This window comes from Cricetulus griseus, chromosome 5 (assembly GCF_003668045.3).
Source record: "Cricetulus griseus strain 17A/GY chromosome 5, alternate assembly CriGri-PICRH-1.0, whole genome shotgun sequence".
Classification (NCBI taxonomy): Eukaryota; Metazoa; Chordata; class Mammalia; order Rodentia; family Cricetidae; genus Cricetulus; species Cricetulus griseus.
In genome coordinates this window covers 22,206,113-22,210,751 of record NC_048598.1, presented here as the reverse complement: position 1 = coordinate 22,210,751, position 4,639 = coordinate 22,206,113, and positions in this window count along the sequence as shown.

Sequence of the window (4,639 nt, the reverse complement as noted above, 5' to 3'; positions counted from 1 at the left end):
GCCACCATGCTCAGCTGAATTTGCTCTTAGTTGACTTATAAATCACTAATTTTGGAGGTCACTCAGACGATCAATCCATTGCCAGCTTCCCACCAGCTTCTTGCTGTTAACACCTCTGATGCATGGTTGGAACAATTGCTACAATATTTAGCAAAACATAAAGGCTGCCTTTGCTAAAAACACTGGCTCTTCATGACAGCTTGAAGATGAATGAATAAAATGGGATAAAATGCTTAACATCTCTGTCTTCATATTGTGTCTGTTCCCTTCCTATCTTAATCTTTAGGTTCTACTCAGGTCTGCATGTAGACAGACATTGACCATTTCAAAATTAACTTACAAAAGTCAGTAGCTTCCTATATACAAATTACAAACATACTGACAGAGAAATCAGGAAGGAGCATCTTTCATAATAGTCTCAAAAAAAAAAAAAAACTTGGGATGGCTCTAACCAAGCAAGTGAAAGACTTGTACGTATAATAAAACTTTAAGACCCCTAAGGAAGAAATTGAAGAAGACAGTAGAAGATGGAAAGATCACCCATGGTTATGGATCAGTAGGATTAATATTGTGAAAATGGCCATCTTACCAAAATCGATGTACAGATTCAGTATACTCTCCATCAAAAATCACAATTCTTCACAGAAATTGAAAACTAAAAACTTCAACTTCACATAGAAACACACACACGCACACACACACACACACACACACACACACACACACGAAACAAAACAAACAAAAAACCCAGGATAACTAAAACAGTCCTAAATAACCAAAGAACTGCTGGATGATGATCCAGATTTAAAGTTATGTTACAGAGATACTATCATGAAACAGCATAGTATTGGCATAAAAACAGATGTGTTGATCAACGGAACCGCATTGAAGACTCAGACATAAATCCAAACACCTATGGGCATCCAAGGTTTTACAAAGAAGCTAAAAATGCACACTGGAGAAAAGGAAAAAACCTTCAGTAAATGGTACTGGGCCAACTGAATGTCTGCAAGTAGGAGAATGCAAATAGATTTATACTTATCACCCTACACAAAACCCAGCTCCAAAGAGTCACATCATCCCTGACTAATGCTCTCTGAAAACAAAGCCTTGACTCATAGATGGAGAAGGATCCACTGAACCTAGGATTAGTCATAACATCTAGAGAGGTTATAGCAGGGGTGTAAGGATTAATTGAAAGTAACAACTCATACCAACATATGAAAATAAGAAGTGATTTGCTATTTTGTATATATTATAGATTTCATTAAAATATGTTATATAGTTTATATATAAAATAACAAAGGCTAACACTAGATTTACATATTTATTTTAAGTGCGGCGGTGGGGGAGAAGTCCCCAAGGCCTGGCATATCTCAGGCAAACGCTCTACCGCTGAGTTACCTTCCTAGTCCTCATGACTTTTAGTGAAGGAAATGGGGGGTGAGCAGGAATCTTTAGCCAAGTATTCCTAAGAGCTGAAGTCTATTCTAACACATTAGGATTCCCCCAGTCTCCGTGTCTCAGCTTAGCCAATGTTCTTCTCAGTGTCTCATGCCATTCTTGATCCTCAATGAGAACATTTTGGTTTGTTTGTTTGTTTGTTTGTTATTTGTTTTTTGAGACAGGGTTTCTCTATGTGGCTTTGGAAACTGTCCTGGAACTAGCTCTCGTAGACCCTGCTGGTCTTGATCTCACAGAGATCCGCAGGCCTCTGCCTCCCGAGTACTGGGATTAAAGTCACATTCGTGTGTGTGTGTGTGTGTGTGTGTGTGTGTGTGTGTGTGTGTGTGAGAGAGAGAGAGAGAGAGAGAGAGAGAGAGAGAGAGAGTAGGTATGCACATGTGAGTGTGCATGTGTGAGTGTGTATTTGTGAGTGTTTGTGTGAGTGTGTGTGTGTGAGTGTGTGTGTGTCTGTAGCTTAGAGGACAACTTGCAGGAATCGGCCCTCTCCTTTATCATGTGGTTCCCTGGCACTCAGGTCGCCAGGCTTGGAGGCAGGTGCCTGTCAGTTTATTTCTTACATATTGAACAGCTAGGCTAAAATTCATTTTATATTTTGCTAGTCAGGAGGATTGATTACCCTCATAGCCATGAAGAGCATGCAGCATTATTTGTGATATTCTGTGATGACATTTCCAGAAGACACTGGCATTTGGAACAACAAACTGAAGAAGTAAGACCAGTCCTCAGCCTGGATAGAGTAAACAGAGGAAGGGAGGAATTCTGATCGCTTCTAGAGCTGGGGCATCCACATTCTTTCTCTCTGATATCAGAGCCCCAGGCTCTCAGACCTTTGACTTCAAATTGAAAGTCATTGTTGGCTCCTGTGGCTCCAAGTCTTTGGACTTGGACTGAGCCGTGGTATGGATTTTATAGGTTCTTCACATTGCAGATGGCATATCCTGGGACAGCTCAGCCTCCATGACATGTGTTTATTCCCTGACAAACCCCTCTCATCCATCTAGCCTATTGATTTTGCTTCTCAGGAGAATCCCAACTAGTACAGATTTGGTACCAGGAGAGTTCTGGAGACTAGAACTATTAGGATGCATTTCTTGAGTTGGTTTTGTGGTTTTGGGAACTTACTTTCTAATCTCACTTGACTTTAAAATGCTAAGGACACCACTCTGAATTGTAAGACAAGTGCTGATACCCCATGGCCTGGGTTGCTTATAGAAAAACACAAAATTTTTGTGTAGAATACTGTCTTGGTCAATTTTTTATTCTTATACAGAATGTCACAGGTTGGATCATTTAGAAATAATAGAACAAGTTGGCCGTGGTGGTCCATGTCTGCAGTCTCGGCACTGGGAGACTGAGGTGGGGGTCAAGTTCAGAGCCAGCCTGGGCTACCTAACAAGACCCTGTGTCAAGTAACAACAACAACAATAATAATACTCTTTTAAAAATGAAGTTTATTTGCCTTATGGTTTTGGAAGACAGCAAGTTCAAGTTCAAGGAGCCACACCTGGTGAGGAGCTTTTGGCTTTGTCGTCACATGACAGGGTGGAGAGGTGTTTTTGTAACAAATAAACCCACTCACAAAATAACAGGTCTTATTCAATCATGGGCACAGAGCCCTAAGGATCTAATTGCCTTTTAAAAGTCTCATTACTCTCCGGGTGTTGCTGGTGCATGCCTTTAATCCCAGCACTCGGGAGGCAGAGGCAGGCGGATCTCTGTGAGTTTGAGGCCAGCCTGGTCTCCAGAGCAAGTGCCAGGATGGGCTCCAAAGCTACACAGAGAAACCCTGTCTCAAAAAACCAAAAAAAAAAGTCTCATTACTCAACATTTTTGTGTTTGGGATTTAGTTTCTATGCCTAAACTTTAGAAGACACATTAGTGCTACAGCAAACATTCCTAAGCCACCATTTGTAACAGGCAAGGAAGTCAAGCCTAGTGCTACATACCTATAGTCTCAGGGATTGAGAAACTGAGACAGGAGGATGGAAAATTTAAGGGCAGCCTGGGCTATGTAGTAAGATTCTGTCACTCTGAGGCTCAGTGACTAAGAGTTTACTGAACAAGCATGAGGACATGAGTTCAAATCCCCAGCACCCATGTAAAAAACTGGACATAGCCCAATGTGCTTGTAATTCCAGCTCTGTGAGTGACAGAGACAAGAGATCACTGAGTTTCCTGGCTACCATTCTAGCTCCAGGTTTAATGAAAGACCCTATCTCAAGGGAATAAGGCAGAAAGACACAGAGAAAGAGAGCAGTTCCTCTGGCCTGTGTGTGCAAGCATAGGCTCATGTGTTTGCATGCATACAGACAGACAGACAGACAGACAGACAGACAGGCAGACACACACACACACACACACACACACACACACACACGAGAGAGAGAGAGACAGACAGACAGACAGACAGACAGAGACAGACAGAGACAGAGAGAAACACAGAGACACAGAGATGGAGATAGAGACACAGAGACTAAGAAAGGCAAGAAACCTAGTGACTTTGTATAATAGACTTTCAAACATTTAGAAAACTAAGGACCCCAAATTACCAAATCTTATTAGAGAACTAAGTGATAAAACAACATTTCTGGGCATCTGAGTTCTTGGTTCAGACAATGCATTCATACAAGAATTCTAGATGAGCTAGGGGGGAGATTTATGTCAAAGCACAAATCCTTCTCATGTGATTGGCTGAATTACAATTAAAGTTGAACCCCCAGCCTTGTGAGGTGTCTACTGTTAAATTGAGGCCATTTTTGAGGTCTTATTATATAGCACACACTGACCTCAAATTTGCTGTGTAGCAGCTGAAAGTGGTAAGGCACACACACAATACCAGCACCCAGGTGAATGAAGTTGGAACTTCATGATTTTGAGGCCAGTCTAGACTACACAGATACATTGTCTCAAAAAATAACAACAACAAAAAACCCCACTAGCAACAATAAAACAAATCAATACAAACAAACTCACTATGTGTCCCAGGGTAGCCTAAAATTTGTCATCCTCTTGCCTTAGCCTCTGGTGTTTTGGGATCGCAGGCATGCCCCACCATGCCAAACTCTAGGAATCTACATATAAGAATCAACTAATCAAATGAAGGAAAAGGCTGACAAAATAGAAATCAGGGAAGCATATATAGAAATGTGTATTCCAAGTGCATGGTAACAGT